Here is a 20,148-nt window from a genome sequence, read left to right as displayed (position 1 = left end):
GCTACAGAAAGTTCATCGATGGACAGATGCGTAAAATACCGATTAATATTCATATCTGTACCGTATTCTTCGAAAACCTCAAAAAGAATGAATGAACGAATGTATGTGGTTTAGTGGCGCAAGGGCCAGATATGGCCAAAGAGCGCCAAGACAGTGTTAGTGATTTCGCGGTGTAATGATGAGTTCTGTGAAGAAGATGTGACTTGGCTGTAAAGTGGCCTAAAAATAGTCGCTGTAAAGTGCGTAAAATCTACGTGCTATAAAATTATGGCGATTACTAATGATGAATACTATGAACATTAATATCCATCGTAGAAGAATGAGGCGAAATAGAAAATACATAATATGGTAAAATTACTTGGAGCACTGCTGCCCCGCCAGAGCCCTTGAAACACAAGGGCCTAGAGGCATCTGCTATACGAAAGAGCTATCACAGCGGCACCCTCTGAAGAGAGGACCCGTTACGTACATGTGGGGCTAACAACATGCAAGACAACGCCTTTCAGAAAACTTAGGACAGCGTTGGTTTCAAATAAAGATTCTGGGCCGAGTAGCATTACGGGATGTAGGGGGATGTGCTGCCGGTATGCTAGAGAAAAATGTTTCCTTCTCTCAGATTCGGCTGCCTAACACTCTAGGAGGAGGTGGAGGACGGTAACCCTCTACCCGCATCTACCTCAGGTTGGAGGATCATTTCCAGTGAGTAAGAAGTTATGCGTGCCAAATGTGGGTCCTATTCTGAGGCGACAGAATAGGACATCTGTTCTCCGTGATGTTGTTACGGAGGGCCAAGAACCTAACTGTGGCTTTATCACGTGCAGTTTGTTATTTACTTCTGCGTCCCACATAAGCTGCCAGTGGTTTCGGAGTTTCCTTCTTAAGAAAGGCTTCAGGTCTGTGACAGAACCGAAGCATTAGGATTAACTGCATGCAATGAAATTGATGTGGCCATCTGGTCCGCTAGAACGTTACCCTCGATGCCCCTATGTCCAGGAACCCAGCATATAATCACATGTTAGTTAGGTTAGAACTCTGCTCCGTACACAGCACGGAGCAGAGTCCATTTATTAAGGGATTACTGTGGTTACAGAAAGACATCAAGGCATTCACAACACTAAGGGAGTCCGTATATATAACTTTCTGGAGTTTTCATTTATTTAAATGCTTTACGACCGATAGCAGTGCGTAGGCCTCAGCCGTAAAGATACTAGTTTCCGGATGCAGTACATCGGTTTCCGAGAAGGATGGACCGACGGCTGCATAGACCACCCCGTCGTTTGACTTCGACGCATCTGTGTAGAACTCCGTGCAGGAGTATTTGTACTGGAGTTCCCGGAAATGCATTTGGATTTTAATCTCTGGAGCGGGTTTTATAACTTGCATGACCGATATATCGCATTGTATCAGCTGCCACCCCCAAGGAGGTAGCAGCTTGGCTGGATGCATTAGGCGAAGCTCGAGGAGTGGAACATGCATTTCATGACTAAGCTCCCTCACACGCAGCGAGAAAGGCTGTCTTACGGAGGGACGATTATGAAAGAGTGTAGCATATGTCATCTCGTTTACGGTATTATAACACGGATGTTGAAGATTAGAGTGGACTTTCAGAAAATATGTTTGGGTGATGTATGTTCTCAGGATATGAAGTGACCACTCATTCGATTCTGCGTATAAACTTTCAACGGGACTTGTCCTGAAAGCGCCCGTGGCTAAGCGGATACCTAGATGGTGAACAGGGTCTAGAATCTTTAGCGCACTTGGGGCGGCAGAATGATAGATCATGGCACCATAATCTGATCGTGAACTAATCAGGCTCTTATCGAGATTCATTAGGCACTTTCTGTCACTACCCCACGTAGTCTGGGATAGAAGTTTCATTAGGTTCATTGTTTTCAGACATATTTCTTTAAGATGTTTAATGTGGGGGACTAAAGTGAGTCTATATTCAACTATAACATCTAGAAATTTGTGTTCTTTGTTTACAGGTATCTGTTGTCCACATAGTTCTAAGCAAGGATCTGGGATCAGGCCACTTTATTGTAAAAAGAACGCAAGAACTTTTGTTAGGATTGATCTTAAATCCATTTTTGTCTGCCCACATTGACTCTTTGTTCAGGCCATGCTGTACCTGTCTCTCACAGACTGCGAGGTTACAAGATTTGAAAGCTATTTGAATGTCGTCCACGTAGACAGAGTAAAATATGGCCAGTGGTAATGAAGCACGAACCGTGTTTATCGCGAGCTCCACGCTCGCGATAAAGAGCGTGCAGCTGAGCACGCCTCCTTGTGGTACACCCGTTTCTTGCGTAAAAGGACGTGAAAACATTGCCGACTTTTACCCGGAAGGTACGATTGGACAGATAGCTTTCTATTACGTTAAGCATATTACCGTGGATGCCCATTTCTGACAGGTCTCTTAAGATTCCGTAGCGCCACGTTGTGTCATACGTCTTTTCCATATCGAGAAATATCGATAGGAAGAACTGTTTATGTATAAATGCGTCCCTGATATTCCGTTCAACACGTACGAGCTGATCGGTTGTGGAGCGCCCTTCTCGGAAGCCTCACTGATAAGGATCAAGCATTTTGCTCTGTTCAAGGAAATGAATGAGTCGCCGATTTATCATTTTTTCAAACACCTTACAAATGCAACTTGTGAGGGCTATCGGGCGGTAACTTGCCACTGAGGAAGGGTCTTTGCCTTGTTTCAAAACAGGGACCACAATGGCTTCCTTCCATGCGGTTGAAGGTACCCTGCATCCCAGATGGTGTTGAAAAGTGTGAGTACTGTAACTTCCGTATCATTGTGTAAGTTTTTAAGCATTTCATACATGATTCTATCAGATACTGGTGCGGAGCTCTTGCATGCGCTCAAGGCAGCTTTCAATTCGGCAATACCAAAAGGATAGTTGTAAGGCTCATTCTTTCGACTTTTTCTTGTTAATGGCTTACGTTCCTTTATTTGTTTGTATTTGAGAAAGGATTGTGAATAATTTGTTGGGCTTGACGCGCTCTCAAAATACTCCCCAAGTAAGTCTGCCTGATCTTGCCGTGTGTTGCCCTGTGTGTTTACCAGAGGGAGTGAATATGTTTGCCGCCCTTTAATCCTATTAACCCTGTTCCAGGCTTCGGCCTCATCTCTAAACGAGTTAATACTCGATAAAAACTTGCGCCAACTTTCTCTTCTGGCCTGTGGGCGGGTTCGCCTGCCTTGGAACTTTATTTTTTTAAAGTTGACAAGATTCTCAGCAGTGGGAGAAGCGCGTAGCAACCCCCGCGCCTTGTTGTGATTCTTACGGGAGATCCTACATTCGCTGTTCCACTACGGTACGCGTCGTTTGCATGCCAAACCACTCACTTCGTATGTGCATTTTGATGCGGCATCTATTATGAATGCTGTAAGATACTCCACAGCAGCATCAATTTCTAAAGAAGACATGTCAGCCCATGAGATGCTAGTGAGAGTTCGAAATTTCTCCCAGTCCGCTGTGTCTATCTTACACCTAGGAGCTTGTGGAGGATATTCGTTTTCTTTAGATGTTCTTATCAATATGGGGAAGTGGCTGCTCCCGTAAGGATAGTTCGTAACTTCCCATTCGAGTTCGGGCAGTATAAACGGGGAAACTATACTAAGATCTATTTAAGAAAAGGTTCTGTTTGCTAGAAAGTAGTATGTGGGTTCCTTCTTATTCAGCAAGCACGCACCTGAAGAAAAAAGGAACTGTTCAACAAGACGACATCGCGCGTCTATACGAGAGTCACCCCACAGGCAGCTGTGCGCATTGAAATCGCTAAGAACAACATAAGGTTCTGGCAATACATCTATATATCACTGAAATTCATTTTTTTTTTTTTGAAATTGTAGTGCGGGGTTACGTAAAGCGAGCAAATGGTGACGAGTTTATTTAGAAGAACAACTCGAACCGCCACTGCTTCAAGGGGCGTTTGTAGCTGTAAACACTGACAGGAAATGCTTTTATGAATAAAAATGGCAACATGGCCTGATGATACGACAGCATCATCGCGATCTTTGCGGAACTTGACATACGGTCGGAGAGATTTTGTGTGTTGTGGTTTTAAGCGTGTTTCCTGTAGACACAGCACTTTTGGATTGTGTTTTTCGTTAAGCTCTTGCACGTCATCAAGGTTCTTAAGAAGACCTCTGACGTTCCATTGAATTATTTGTGTATCCATATTGGAAGTAAATAGGGGCTGTGTATACGGAAACAGAAGTATTAATTACATAGATTTCAGAGATTAAATTACAGAGCTCTTTCGAGGCCCTGTAACCGGGGTTCTGCCCTTTTTGAAGCGTTCGAGGGCGCCTCGCCGCTCCTTAGGCGCTTGGTGCGCCTTGAGGATAGGTGTAGTGTCCATTGCCTCTTGTGAGGCGCCGGACACTTGCTCTTGCGAGCGAGAAGTTTCCCGAGAGAGTCCCGCCTCGGAGGGCAAGACCCCTGCGCCCACCACCCCGGAGGTCGATGGGGCTCCCTGAGGGGTTTGGGTGCGCCGGCTGTTGCCAGCGCTGGAAGAGGCCGGGGAGGTTGGAACAGCCTCGGCGGCGGCCACCTTCGCGGTCGATGGTCCCTCATTCTGGGTCGACGGAGCAGCGCTAGCTGCGACCACCGTGGGGGCAGATGGCGTAACTTCCGACTCACTGATTGTGGGTTTGACAGCCGCCGGAGGCCGTTGTGACGCTGCCCCCTCACGCGCCACTTCGGCAAAGCTTTTCTTTGGCAGGTATGCTACCCGCCTTCGTGCCTCTTTGAACGATATATTCCCTTTTACTTTTATCGTTGCAATTTTTTTTCTCTTCTCGAATGAATGTGTGTCGTTTAGTGGCGCAACGGCCAGATATGGCCAAAGAGCGCCAAGACAGTGTTAGTGATTTCGCGGTGGAATGATGAGTTCTGTGAAGAAGATGTGATTTGGCTGTAAAGGGGCGTAAAAATAGTCGCTGTAAAGTGCGTAAAATCTACGTGCTCTAAAATTATGGCGATGACTAATGACGAATGCTATGAACACTAGAATGCCTTGGGAAAAATGATGCAATGTACAAAATATGTGAGATGCTAAAATTTTCTAAGAGCACTACTGCCTCGCCACAGCCCTTGAACCCAAGGGACGAGAGGCATGTGCTATACGAAACAACTATCACAGTGCTATCCTCTATAGAGAGGCGGCGCTACGAACGTATGGGCTAATTACATGTAATACAACATCTTTCAGGAAACCAAGGATTGCGCTGGTATCAAAGAGCGGTTCTGCACCGAGTAACATAACCGGATGAAGGGGGATGTGCTGCCGGTATGCTAAGGGAAACTGTTTCTTTCTTTCATATTCGGCTTCCCGACACTCCAGGATGACATGGAGGACGGTCAGCCTCTCCCCGCATCTACCACAGGTTGGAGGCGCATTTCCAGTGAGTAAAAAGCTATGCGTGCCAAATGTGTGTCCTATTCTTAGACGACAGAATAGGACATCTATCCGGCGTGATTTTGTTACAGGAGGCCAGAAACCTCATTGTGGCTTTATTACATGCAGCTTATTATTTGTTTCCAGGTCCCACAAGCGTTGCCAGTAGTTTCGCAGCTTTCTTCTTAAGAAAGGCTTCAGGTCTGTGACAGGGACTGCAGCGGTAGAATTAACAGTGTGTGATGCAATTGATGTGGCCATCTGGTCCGCTAGAACGTTACCCTGGATGCCCCTATGGCCAGGCATCCAGCATATAATCACACGCTGGTTAGATACATATGCTTTACATAAGACGGAATAGAGTTCAATTATTATAGGATTTTTGTGCTTACAGAACGATATCAAAGACTTCACAACACTTAGGGAGTCCCTATATATAACTGATTTTTTTAGTTTTGATTTCCTTATATGCTTCACGGTCGACAATATTTCGTAGGCCTCAGCCGAGAAGATACCAGTTTCCGGATGCAGTAAATCGGATTCCGAGAAGGATGGACCGACGGCCGCATAGGACACCCCGTCGCGTGACTTCGACGCATCTGTGTAGAACTCCGTGCAGGAGTATTTCTACTGGAGTTCCCGGAAATGCATTTGGATTTCAATCTCTGGAGCATGCTTTGTGACTTGCACGAAAGATATATCGCATTGTATGGGCTGCCACTCCAAAGGAGGTAGCAGCTTGGCTGGATGCATTAGGCGAAGCTCGAGGAGTGGAGCATGCATTCCTTCACTAAGCTCTCTGACACCCAGCGAGAAAGGCTGTCTTACGGAGGGACGATTGCGAAAGAGTGTAGCACATGTCATGTCATTAACAGTATTAAAACACGGATGTTGAGGATTTAGTGGACTTTCAGAAAATGTTTGGCTGATGTATGTTTTCTGCAGATGAAGTTACCACTCATTTGATTCTGCATATAAACTTTCAATGGGACTTGTTCTGAAAGCTCCAGTGGCCAGTCGGATTCCTAGATGGTGGCCTGGATCTAGCATCTTTAGCGCGCTCGGTGCTGCAGAATGATTGATCATGGCACCGTAGTCCAAGCGTCATCGAATGAGGCTCTTGTAAATATTCATTAAACATTTCCTGTCGCTGCCCCATGTTGTGTGGGATAACACTTTAAGTAAGTTCATTGTTTTTAAGCATTTGACCTTGAGGTACTTTATGTGTGAAATAAAAGTTAATTTAGAGTCAAGTATGATGCCTAAGAACTTGTGTTCTTTGTTCACAGGAATTCGCTGACCATACATTTCGATACTGGGTTCTGCAATGAGCCCTCTATTTCTTTTGAAAAGCACACAAGAACTTTTGGGGGGTTCACTTTAAATTCGTTTTCTTCTGCCCATTTGGACACTTTGTTCAAGCCCTGTTGTACTTGCCTCTCACATACTGTAAGGTTACAGGATTTGAAACCTATCTGTATGTCGTCTACGTAAACAGATTAAAAAAATGGCTGGCGGTAATGAAGCACGAAGGGGGTTCATTTTCACGATGAAGAGCGTGCAGCTAAGTACACCTCCGTGAGGTACACCAGTTTGCTGTATAAAAGGTCGCGACAGTACATTGCCGACTTTCACGCGGAATGTACGGTTGGACAAATAGCTTTCTATTAGGTCGAGCATATTGCCACGGATGCCAATTCCCGACAAGTCTGTCAAGATTCCATAGCGCCACGTAGTGTCGTACGCCTTATCCATATCGAGGAATACGGGTAGGAAATATTGTTTATGTAGAAAGGCGTCGCGAATGTTTCCCTCAATGCGCACAAGGTTGTCGGTTGTGGACCGCCGTTCTCTGAAACCACACTGAAAGGGATCGACCATATTGTTGAGTTCAAGGAAATGTACAAGTCTGTGGTTAACCATTTTTTCAAAACGCTTACAAAGACAATTTGTAAGAGCTATCGGGTGGTAACTTGCCGCCAAGGAAGGGTCTTAACCCTGCTTAAGAACAGGGACCACAATCGCTTCCTTCCATGTAGATGGGAGGTATCCCGTAGCCCAAATAGCGTTGAAAAGTGTGAGTAGTGTAAGTTTGGTGTCAGTATGCACGTTTCTGATCATGTCATACATGACTCTATCAGGTCCCGGTGCAGTGCTTTTGCATGTGTTCAAGGCAGCACTCAACTCAGCAATACTGAAAGGCCGGTTATAAGGTTCATTCTGTCTGGATTTTCGTATTATTGGCTTACATTCTTCTATTTCTATGTAATCCAAAAAGGATTGCGAATAATCTTTTGAACTCGACACGCTCTCAAAGTGTTCCCCAAGTGAGTCTGCCTGATCTTTCAGTGTTTCACCTTGTGTGTTTACCAAAGGAAGTGAATATGTTTGTCGCCCTTTTATCCCATTAACCCTCTTCCAGACTTTGGCCTCATCTGTATACGAGTTGATACCGGATAAAAACTTCTGCCAACTCTCTCTCCTAGCCTGTCGGCGTGTTCGCCTACCTTGCGATTTCACTTTCTTAATATAAACAGATTCTCCGCAGTGGGAGAGGCGCGTAGCAACCCCCACGCTTTGTTCTGATTCTTACGAGCGATCCTACAGTCGTCGTTCCACCACGGAACACGCCGTTTGCGTGCCAAGCCATTTACTTGTGATATACATTTAGTTGCGCCATCTATTATGAAGGCTGTAAAATATTCCACAGCAGCATCGATTCCTAACGAGGACATGTCATCCCATGAAATACGACTGAGAGTTCGGGATTTCTCCCAGTCATCTGTATCAATCTTGCACTTAGCAGCCTGTGGTGGATATTCGTTTTCTTTAGGTGTTCGTAGCAGTATGGGGAAGTGGTCGCTTCCGTAAGGATTCCTTGTAACTTGCCATTCGAGTTCAGGCAGAATAGAAGGAGAAACTATGATGAGATCAATTGAATAAAAGGTTTTGTTGGCAAGACAGTAATATGTGGGTTCTTTCTTATTCAGAATGCACGCACCAGAAGAGAAAAGGAATTGTTCAACAAGTCGTCCTCGCGCATCTATACGAGGGTCGCCCCACAGGAAGTTGTGTGCATTGAAATCGCCAAGAACAATATAAGGTTCTGGCAATTCATCTATGAAGGACTGAAATTCATGTTTAGTTAATTTTGTAATGTGGGGGTATGTAGAGCGATCACACATTGATAAGTTTGTTTAGGAGATCAGCACGAACTGCCACTGCTTCAAGGGGCGTTTGTAGCTGCAGACATTGACACGCTATGCCTTTCTGAATAACAATGATAATACCACCCGATGATGCGAGAGCATCATCACGATCTCTGCGAAACGTAACATACTGTAGGAGGAAATTTGTGTGTTTCGATTTTAAGTGTGTTTCCTGTAAACACAGCACTTTTGGATTGTGTTTTTGGGTGAGTTCCTGCACATCATCAGTTTCTAAGAAGTCCTCTGACGTTCCATTGAATTATTTGTGTATCCATATTGGAAGTCAATAGGTGCTGTGTGTACGGAAACGGAAGTTATGCCTTAGATTCCAGAGCCCTTTCGAGGCCCTGTAATTGGGATTTTGCCCTTTCTGGAGCGTTCGGGGGAGCCTCGCCACTCCTTAGGCGCTTGGTGCGCCTTGAGGATGTGTGTAGTGTCCATTGCCTCTTGTGAGGCGCCGGACACGTGCTCTTGCGAGCGGGAAGTTACCAGCAAGGGTTCCGCTTTGGAGGGCAAGACCCCTGCGCCCACCAGCCCGGAGGTCGATGGGGCTCCCTGAGGGATCTGGCTGCGCCGGCTGTTGCCAGCGTTGGAAGGGGCCGGGGAGGTTGGGGCAGCCTCAGCTGCACCCACCTTTGGGGTCGGTGGCCCCGTCTGCTGGGTTGACGGAGCAGCGCTAGCTGCAACCGCCGCGGGGGCAGATGGCGTAACTGCCAACTCACGGCTTGTGGGTCGGACAGCCGCCGGAGGCCGTTGTGACGCGGTGCCCTGACGCGCCACTTCGGCAAAGCTGGCCTTAGGAAGGTATGTAACCCGCCTGCGTGCCTCTTTGAATGATATGTTTTCTTTTAGCTTGATTGTGACCATTTCGTTTTCTTTTTTCCAAGACGGGCTTGACGGCGAGAATGCGGCATGCTCGCCATCACAGTTCACGCAGTGTGGAGCGTTTTCGCATGTTTCAGAGGCGTGGTCGCGGGAACTACATTTTGCACATGTCTGCCGGCCTCGGCAGTTCTGGGAACTGTGGCCGAAACGCTGGCATTTGAAGCAGCGGAGAGGATTTGAAACATACGGCCTGACCTGTAGCATTACATAGCCGGCCTAGAGTGTCTCAAGCAGAATGCTTGAGGAGAAAGTCAGTACAAGATGCTTGGTTTTTATCTCCTTCCCGTCGCACCTTAGCATGATTCTTTTAACATTGGCCACGTTTTGCTCACTCCAGCCTTCCAACAGTTCGGCTTCTGTGAGCTCCATCAAATCGTCGTCAGAAACAACACCACGGCTGGTGTTCATAGTTCGGTGTGGGGTTACTGTTACTGGGATTTCCCCAAACGACTCAACTTTAGGAAGGTTTTCAAACTGTTTCGCATCGCGGAGTTCCAAAAGGAGATCGCCGCTAGCCAGTTTCGATGCTTTATAACCTGTACCAAGAGTTTCAGTAAGATACTTAGACACGAGGAAAGGAGAAATCATTCTCATGGTCTTTTCAGGTTTGTTTGAATGAATTACATGGAATCGGGGGAAGTTTGGCGGTTTGTTTCCAAGAAATTGGAAAATATCTTCGGTGCGCCCTCGTTTCTGAGGGCGATCAGGTAGTTGGCGAAAAGAAGTGGCCATTAGAAATATGGTGTTTTCGGCAGGGATGGCCGCCGCCCACCATGGAGACCAACCAGGGGATGACACAGGACGGAAATATTCAGTTCTGCGCACGCCAGCGGTACAACCCCGCTCTAACCGAATACATATACCCAAAACTGCATATAGTGCACAAGGTTAACCCTCGCTGCCTACGAAGCCGGAAGTAATACGAAAATAAAGAGAGGACAGGAAAGATTAAAAGTGAGAGAAAGACGAAAATTTGAGAGAGAAAGAGAAAGGAAAAGACAACTACCAATTTCTCCCGGGTGGGTCAGTCCGGGGGTGCCGTCTACGTGAAGCAGAGGCCAAAGAGGTGTGTTGCCTTCGCCGGGGGGCCTTAAAGGTCCAAACACCCGGCATTAGCTCAACCCCCAGGATCCCCCTTTCCCCGGACACGGCTAAGCCGCGCATGGTTAGACGTGGGAGGGTCTAACCCTCGTGTTCTCGGATACGTGGTGTCGCAACACACCAAACGCCTGCTGATGCAGACGTCCCTGCGGGGTTGTCATAATGAAGATGTGCTAGTTATTTTTGGGTCCATTCACAGTGTCACATTCATGATCATGTTTATTGACGTAAAGGTCACAAGTAGCCAAGAAGCGTCAAGGCTATTATAAGAAACTGCCATTGCTGAATGTTGACCATATCTAGAAGTGAGGGAAATATGGCTGTAGACAGACCGAAACATATTCTTTGGATGTGCGTAAATATATTCCTAGTAAAACTAGACAAAGATACATGACGTAACCTATGCAGAAAGTCTGTATTAAGTGATATGCTAAAATATGTCGCTACAAGTAGCACTACTGCCTCACCTACGCCCTTAACCACAAGGCACAGAGGCATGTGCCATACACGTTGATACTGTCGCAGCATCAGTCCTTCGTGATAGCATGTGTCACGATTATCTTGCGCTTTTAACGCGCAATTAATTGACCTCTTGTAAAAAATTTAAAAGAGATTTATGATCAAACATTGGTTCTCCTCCATGAAACATTACTGGATGAAGGGAAATGTGGAGTCGGTATGCTATAGGAAAGTGATTTTTTTTTTTTTGTTTCAGGTTCTGCTTAACCAACACTCCACCTACCACAGAATGAAGGTTCGTCCTATTCTCAGTCGGCAAAACATGACATCAGTTTGTCGCGCTTTTTTTACTAAAGGCCAATTTCTTATGTGAGGCTTAATTATAAAACATGTCCGATCCAAAGATTGGTTACAGCACTGGGTCCTCACAAGAGCCCTTGAAATACAAAGGCCTAGAAGCATGTGCTATATTCAATATTGCTATAGCAGTGACATGCTCTCAAGAGAGGAAGCGGTACGAATGTATGAGACTAATGACATGTAGGACAACATCATTCCAGAAACCGAGGACGGCTTTGGTGTTTAAAAGCGGCTGTTTACCAACAAACACAGCCGGGTGAAGAGGGACACAATAGCGGTATGCAAGAGGAAAATGTTTCTTTCTTGAGCTTCAGCTTTCCGTCACTCCAGGATAACGGGGAAAACGGTCAGCCTCTCACCACATCTACCACAGGTCGGAGGTTCATTTCGGCGAAGTAGAAAATTATGGGGGCCAAATGCGTGTCCTATTCTGGGACGACAGAACAGCATATTTGTTCGGCGTGATTTTTTTGCGGAGGGCCAGAAACCTAATTGTGGAGTTATTACGTGCAGCTTAAGATTTGTTTCGGCGTAAGTAAGAAAGGCCTCAGATCTGTGACAAGGACAGGAGCGGTAGGATTAACTGCTTGAGATGCAATTGACGTGGCCATCTAGTGCGCCAAAACATTACCCTTGATGCCCGTATTGCCAGGCACCCAGCATAAGATTACATGCTGGTTATATATGTGCGCTTTACACGAGGCAGAATAAAGCTCATTAGGTAAGGGAACTTTGTGCTCACAGAGAGACCTCAAGGCTTTAGCGACGCTTAGAGAGTCTGTATGTGTAAATGCTTTTTTGAGTTTTGAGTTCCTTATTTGCTTCAGAGCCGACAACAGTGCATAGGCTTCAGCCGTGAAGATAATTGTTTCCAGATGCAGTACATCAGATTCTGAGAAGGATGGGCCGATGGCTGCATAGGACACGCCGGCATGTGGTTTCGATGCGTCTGTGTAGAACTCTGTGCTCCTTAAGAAGAAGCTTTAGCTCGCTGGTTCGTACCTAAATAGATGGCAAAGGAGAAATGGTTTTTCTTGGTAATCATGGCACCATAATGATGACGTTTGTTTCAAAATAAAAACCTACGATCTACTGATTGTTAGTAGCGAATTTTTTTAATTAGGGTGTCAATTCTATCATTAGAGATTGTTGAAACTCGCAAATTTCTATAAGCCAAGATTATTAAGTTTACAACTTTATTAGTAATTTTTCGAAAACGCAAATTTTTTAAAACCGATATCATTAAGTTATAACTCTAACTCAGCAAGAATTATAACTTCACAATTCTGTAAATTGCCCCTAACAGTGCGTAGAAAAGGACAAAATTCATGTATTATACATGGCTATTACATGCACGACTATTATGTTAGTAGGATGTTTGCAAACACGTTTCAAACAGTGTTGTAAATTACATAAAACATATAACAATGCATTAAATATGCGTGTATTGGTCGTTCTATCAGATGCAATTTACCCAACAGCGATATCTGTTCTGGTACAGAGTTAAGGATTTGGCAACTTCCTGCTTCTATTTTCTGTAAAACTTATCCATTTCCAGCAAATAAAGAAATAAGCTCTCAGTAATGCTTCCGCTTCGGCAGTCTCTAGAACGTAACGTTCTCTCTGAAATGCACCCAGGGTGGGTAAAATCGGCCAATGGGCTTTCTCAGAAAACCATTTCTGCGTTGTAGAAATATTTGAATAGGCGGAATCGGAGTGAGCAGTCTATTGGTCAATGACCGCTTGCGTTTGATGTAAGGACACCTCATTTTCGGCCCCACCAACAGACCCTCTTCTCGCTGAAGTGAAATCGAACAGCAGAGGTGCATTCCGTCCAGTGACAAGCATCTCCACAAGGCTGGATGATGCCAGTCTGAAGGCATATTTTGAAAGCGAACTTCTTTTTTTTCTGCTTTCTTTCTCCCGACTTTAATTCGGCTGAGTAATCAGGCTGATTAAAGTAGGTTCAGTTCGTAAACACACCAATCATGGATCGTGGCTTGGTGAACCGGTGCTCGTACACAAAGCACGACACATGCACTGGAAACGAGTTAACGTAATTTGCAATGCGCCAAATCCTGAAATCACTGCACCGTCACAGTAACCACACGACTCACGGCCTTAACAAATAATGCCAAATATTAAGCGTCTTTAGCACTGTATCACAGCAAGTATAACGAAATCCAATAGCTGGATATCCACAGTCAGCTTCGGTGGTTTATGTCCATGTTTTTCCAATGTTGCCCTCACACTGCCTCGTTAATCAGCAACGCTGATGACGAGGGCGTGTGAGGGCACCGAAAAAACGTCCATCGAATAAACGAGCGACATGCAGGAATCGGCCGAAGCCTCACGTTCAACGAAGGCACAAGGCTTCAGTGTAGAAAAATCATACATTTGTAATCATACACTGTTGCAAATTAGCAATGTAGCAATGTACAATGTAGCAATTTTCCACCGGATAAAAAGAAAATCCGCGTGTTGATAAAATTGCACGAACAGGCCTGGAGCGCGGCCTGATCCCGGTGACCAGAACCGGCAACCCACTCCCTCACCAGAGCAGGATTGGCCACCCTGGCGCAGAACTTGCCCACAACCTCCCATATGAACACAACAATCAAACCCCGGCCCTCAGTCCCTAGCACCTGCGAAGCAACTGACCACGGCGGCGGTCAGACCTGCGACGCAGCAGAGGGTGCTAAGAATCCACGGATCCGGACAGGCCGCCATTGGAATCTGAATCTGGCAACGTTTAACGCTAGAACGTTATCTAGTAGGGCGAGTCTGGCAGTGCTATTTGAGGAGTAAATGGGATACAATAGGGCTCAGTGAAGTAAGGAGGACAAATGATAGGAGGCATGATGACCAGGAAATAGGAGTCATGATGACCAGGAAGTCAAAAGCTTCTACGAAGACGTGGAATCGGCGATGGGTAAGGTCAAAACAAATACACTGTACTGATGGGCGACCTGAATGCCAAGGTAGTCAAGAAGCAGGCTGGAGACAAGGCAGTGGGGGAATATGACATAGGCACTAGTAATAGCAGGGGAGAGTTATTAGTAGACTTTGCAGAACAGAATAAGATGCGGATAATGAATACCTTCTTCCGCAAGTGGGATAGCCGAAAGTGGACGTGAAGACGCCCGAATGACGAGACTAGAAATGAAATAGACTTTATACTCTGCGCTAACCCTGGCATCATACAATATGTGGACGTGCTCGGCAAGGTGCGCTGCAGTGACCATAAGATGGTAAGAACTCGAATTAGCCTAGACTTGAGGAGGAAACGGAAGAAACTGGTACATAAGAAGCCGATCAATGAGTTAGCGGTAAGAGGGAAAATAGAGGAATTCCGGATCAAGCTACAGAACAGGTATTCGGCTTTAACACAGGAAGAGGACCTTAGTGTTGAAGCAATGAACGACAATCTTATAAACATCATTAAGGAGTCTGCAATAGAAGTCGGTGGCAACTCCGTTAGACAGGATACCAGTAAGCTATCGCAGGACACGAAAGATCTGATCAAGAAACGCCAATGTATGAAAGCCTCTAACCCTACAGCTAGAATAGAACTGGCAGAACTTTCGAAGTTAATCAACAAGCGTAAGACAGCTGACATAAGGAAGTATAATAGGGATAGAATTGAACATGCTCTCAGGAAAAGAGGAAGCCTAAAGGCAGTGAAGAAGAAACTAGGAATAGGCAAGAATCAGATTTATGCGTTAAGAGACAAAGCCGGCAATATCACTACTAATATGGATGAGATCGTCTAAGTGGCTGAGGAGTTCTAAAGAAATTTATACAGTGCCAGTGGCACCCACGACGAAAATGGAAGCGAGAATAGTCTAGAGGAATTTGAAATCCCACAAGTAACGTCGGAAGAAGTAAAGAAAGTCTTGGGAGCTATGCAAAGGGGGAAGGCAGGATCAGGTAACAGCAGATTTGTTGAAGGATGGTGGGCAGATTGTTCTAGAAAAACTGGCCACCCTGTATACGCAATGCCTCATGACTTCGAGCGTACCAGAACCTTGGAGAAACGCTAACATAATCCTAATCCATAACAAAGGGGACGGCAAAGACTTGAAAAATTATAGACCGATCAGCTTACTGTCCGTTGCCTGCAAAGTATTTACTAAGGTAATTGCAAATAGAATCAGGAACACCTTAGACTTCCGTCAACCAAAGGAGCAGACAGGATTCCGTAAAGGCTACTCAACAATAGACCCTATTCACATTATCAATCAGGTGATAGAGGTAAATCTGGAGGCTTACGAAAAGGGTTCTACTTAAATTGAGGACGACGCAACGAGCTATGGAAAGAATGATAGGTGTAACGTTAAGGGATAAGAAAACAGCAGATTGGGTGAGGGAACAAACGCGAGTTAATGATATCTTAGTTGAAATCAAGAAAAAGAAATGGACATGGGCGGGACATGTAATGAGGAGGGAAGATAACCAATGGTCATTAAGTGTTACGGACTGGATTCCAAGGCAAGGGTAGCGTAGCAGAGGGCGGCAGAAAGTTAGGTGGGCGGATGTGATTAAGAAGTTTGCCGGGACAACATGACCACAATTAGTACATGACCGGGATAGTTACAGAAGTATGGGAAAGGCCTTTGCCCTGTGGTGGGCGTAACTAGGCTGTTGATGATGATGATGAATGTAGCAAATGTCATACGTTTAGGTTTATAATAATTTTATGAACTTTGGTAAACTTGCTGTAGGTCGTCGGCCCAAGTGCTGGAACAAGCCCAGCGTCAGAGCGCACTCCCGGAGCAGCTTGCTCGGCTGTCGTCGGTCAGTGCGGCAGCCGCCATGATTGGACACGCCGTCAGGAGCCTTCGAAACATGGACGCCTTCATGCAAATGGCAGGCGTCGTCACGCGCCGCGTCGTCTGCTATACTCGCGAGGATTCCCGTCTGCAACTGGACAGCCTGAACCAGGATTGCTGGTACTTGGTGAAACGATACCTGATTCTCGAATACATCAAGAATACCCTTACTGAGCTGTGTACATCATATTACCCTTAACCTTACAATTACCCTTACCCTTAGAATTAAGACACTGAAGCGACTGCGCCTGTGCTTTCGTTTCTTCCCATGTGTGCACGCAACTTGGGGTATCGTTCTTTGTTCTTTTTCTAAAGCTACGGTTGGTCACCCATTACCACAACTACGCAAAGGTTCCAGTAATATGGACTGAAACACTCCTGATCCCCGCTGCTACTGCACCAATATTTGCATTTACGATTATGTTACTTCGGAGGCATGCATGAAAGTTTGCAAAAAGAGTTTCGAAAAATTTTTCTTCGTTGGTTTTCTGGAAACCTTCATATGCTAATTATTCCTACTGGAAACTCGCGACTCAGTTAGACTCAAGTGGCAGGCAGCCGTACTCATCCGCAAGCCACGGATTTTACGAACCTTAAGCGGGTGCTGCAATATACGCAGAATGAGAAAAAATGACATCAAATTTTACTGGAATACGAAGCTGAATAGGAAACCGGAATATTTGACCTTGAGTTTCATTTCCTTTTCACAACTTCCTTTCCCTTGCGTGCTTTCGCAGAAGGGATTTGCCGTATTCAGTGTCTTGATGCTTCGGGTTGCCCATCGACTCCACCTCCAACTTTGCAATCTGCTAGGCTCCTGGTTTGCTGATATGCTGGTTTCCGAGTGACCGATTTAAAGGCGTGGATCCTGGGTTGGATTCCCGCATGAGGGCAAGCTAGGGAAGCAAAGCGCGTACAGGAGGGAGTGCTTCTGAGAACAGTCACGTGTTTTCATCCACATTACTTTAAGCACGGGAAGAGAAAACATAAACACGTGATTAGTAGCAGGTATATAGTACAAAACACCACTGAATGTTAAAGTTCACTTATTTTGCGGCTTTTCTCTTCCGTGTCTGGGCAAACGCCAAAGCGCCGGACGTGGAAGGTGCGCCAATTCAGCGTCTGTCCCGAGCAACCAAAAGCACTGTCATACGCTGGCAGACTACTTGATGCGGTAAAACGTTTCCAGAAACTCCGCCCCCGTAGCTTTCCCTTCACTTCCACAGAGAGTTGTCCGCAGGTGTAGGCTCTGCAGGCAAACACCGAAAGGGTGCCAAGCCGGAACAGCTGCATTAGCGAGGGCTACGTTTACTAGACAAATGTGCCCAAAGCTATAGGCGCGCTTAAGTTCTTCGTTGTTGCCGAGGATAAATTAAAAGGTATGTGCTGATAAGGAAGCTTATCAGAGTGTTTGCAGTATTTTTCAAAAATTTCTATGTTCCTAAAATTATCTTTAAAAACTACAGACCTAGCCATATACACTTTGACGGTCGTTTATATTGACATGTGCGATCCAATCTATGTAAAGTTGGCTCCATCGGCTGCGCACAGTTGCTGCAGTCGGCAAATAGAGGAGTTGAAAAATAAATTATGGCCATACGCATAAAAAACGCATGTACAGGCGCACTTGATCAGACGTATGAAGTATAGCACATAAAAGCTTTACCCTACTGCACATTTCATTGTTGTTCACTGTTCACAGCTATTCCCCAATAAATTTCATTGGTCATTATGCAACACTAAACACAGAAACAAGTAAACCTGGAATAAGAAAGCGATGTGGCAGGAATTCCTTGTGTGTAAAGGCTAGTGTGCAAACAGGGAAGTAAATAGAGCGAGGACAACTGCGTTTGTGTTTTCCAGCTCATTTTTCTTCCCAGCATGCCATTACGCGCCATAAATACACGCACGTTACATTTCCTCACTACACCACATTTCACCAAAACTGCATGGAATCAGCGTGCCCTAATCACCGAGTTTCAGGGATCCAAGATCCTCATCGCGAAAAAGAAATTTGCCCTATGGAAGCAGCATGGGTACACTGTAAACAGGTTTGACCCTTTTAGGGAGTTTTGGCCTCGTTGCATAACTTCAGCCCTTAAGGGAGGGCAATATCCTCCATTCGAACGGAGTTTTTTTTCACACCCTTGTGTTTGGTGGTGTTATGGGGAATTATGGGAGTTTTTTAATTCTCCTTTGAACACCAACCCCTGAGTGATTGCAGGAGTCTATATGGGGAATTATGGGAGTTTTTTAATTCTCCTTTGAACACCAACCCCTAAGTGGTTGCAGGAGTCTATATGGAGAATTATGGGAGGTTTTTAATTCTCCTTTGAACACCAACCCCCGAGTGGTTGCAGGAGTCTATATGGGGAACGTTGGGAGTTTTCATTCCTCTTTTGAACACCAGAACTATGGAAGTTCTTATGAGGAGCTTTGGGAGCTTTTACAAGTTGACATGGGTATTTTATTTTTCTTCTTATGGGAATTTATAGGAGAAGCGATGGGAGTTCTTACGTACATATTTTCGGAAACGTTTGGCTTCTTAAGGGCGTTTTGAAGGATACCTTTGGGAAATTATTTTACCTCCTTGTAGGAGTGCTTAGGTGTAAACCTGGGAGCAACCGTTCCCATATTTTGGGAGCTCTGCTTAAGGGAGCACTTATGGATAGTTTTGAGAGTTCAATTTTTGCTTTTTATGGGAACATATAGGAGAATGCTTGGGAGTGAATTTTTACAGCTTTAGGGAGCTGTTTTACTAAGGGAGTTTTAAACAGATGTTTTGGGAGTGCATTTTAGCTCCTTATTAGAGCTTTTACAGGTAGGTCTGGGAGTTTATTATGCACTTTTGGGGAATTTTACGAGGTTGTGTGTGTGTTCAGTAGATTGTGTCTGACGAGTGCAAAAACCATGACAAAGCAATAAAATGTCTCGAAATTTATTGCAGTTCCAGAATCAAATGTGCCAGCATGATAGTACAATCAATGACTATTAGCATAATGAAAGTGAAATAATTCAATAAATTGGATACAAACAAGCAAACCAGTTTGACAGGAAATTCAAGCATATTGCAAGCTTCAGTACAGTTGAAAATCCACAAGTGCAGCCAAGACTGAAATTCAGCGGCTCAAAACATCATGAGCTATTGGGCAGTCTTTGCATGCATTAGAACAGATTAGATTATGGGGTTTTACGTGCCAAAACCACTTTCTGATTATGAGGCACGCCGTAGTGGAGGGCTCCGGGAATTTCGACCACCTGGGGTTCTTTAACGTGCACCTAAATCTAAGTACACGGGTGTTTTCGCATTTCGCCCCCATCGAAATGCGGCCGCCGTGGCCGGGATTCGATCCCGCGACCTCGTGCTCAGCAGCCGAACACCATAGCCACTGAGCAACCACGGCGGGTTGCATTAGAACAGGCCACATTTGTTTTTGCATGTAAAAAGCATGCTACAAAAAATGATGCAAAGGAGGCCAGACAGCACCAATGACCTAGAACATAATGAAAGTACCTTTGAATACCTATGCTATTTCTAATAGACATCTACGTACAACTTATTCTCTCATGTAACACACAGCTGCAAAGAAAAAGCAGAGGTGGTACCACCCACTCTGAATCAATTTCCTTAGCATGCAGTACCTGAAATTCAAGCTTGCCAGCTAGAGAACATGACAAGTTCACAGCAAAATGGGCATAATGTGATAACAGTAGACAAACAGGTGATATCTCAGGCTGAAGTTAATTGAACAAGGTGACTAGTCGTCGTCAGGGAAAGAAAATCTAAGCCGACAATTCCAGCTCACCCTTACATGCAAACACAGATGTGACTACGTAGGTTCGTGTTGTGATGCCCCATGACCTCAGTCAGCATCAAAGAGGTTCAT

The sequence above is a fragment of the Dermacentor andersoni genome, chromosome 6 (assembly GCF_023375885.2).
Source record: "Dermacentor andersoni chromosome 6, qqDerAnde1_hic_scaffold, whole genome shotgun sequence".
NCBI lineage: Eukaryota > Metazoa > Arthropoda > Arachnida > Ixodida > Ixodidae > Dermacentor > Dermacentor andersoni.
This window is presented reverse-complemented; position numbering follows the sequence as displayed.